Here is a 574-nt window from a genome sequence, read left to right as displayed (position 1 = left end):
GCCGCCTGGGTCCCAGCTCCCAGAGGGGGTGCACGCCCCAGCCAGGCCCAGCGCTGCCCCCCTCAGCACAGGGTGAGAGCAGGGTCAGCTAGGGGAAGGGCCAGAGCGGTGGGCCTGCAGTAAGGGGCTGGGCCAGGCCGCGTGGGGCTCAGTGTCTCCTTGAGGCGGTCCTGGCACGTCCTGGCAGTGAGCGGCTGCAGGCTGGTGGGGCTCCTGTCCCTCCTGAAGCCCCGCTCAGTCCTGCCCCTGGAGGGCGCAGGCCTCCCAGGCAGATGGCAACGGGCTGGTCTGAGCGTCTGTGTCAGCCTCTGGCCCAGACCTAACCCTGGGACAGTCTCACTGTCTTTAGTCTGAAAACTGAGGAACTCGGCAGAGGCAGTGACTGCGTTTTAGCAGAACAAGCGAGGCCCCTGAGCCCACACTGGCCCCAGATGCCACTCTGAGCAGCCGGCCCTCTTCCCAGCCTAATGCCAGCCTCTAACCCGAGCCCACTGCCAGGCCTGGGCCCTCACTATGACCCAGTGGGGGGTGCAGAGCGGGGAGGAAGGGGTAGAGGGTCAAAGGAGCAGAGCCC

The sequence above is a fragment of the Myotis brandtii genome, unplaced genomic scaffold, assembly GCF_000412655.1.
Source record: "Myotis brandtii unplaced genomic scaffold, ASM41265v1 scaffold537, whole genome shotgun sequence".
Classification (NCBI taxonomy): Eukaryota; Metazoa; Chordata; class Mammalia; order Chiroptera; family Vespertilionidae; genus Myotis; species Myotis brandtii.
The sequence above is the reverse complement of the archived record's forward strand: the minus strand, read 5'-3'. Positions refer to the sequence as shown.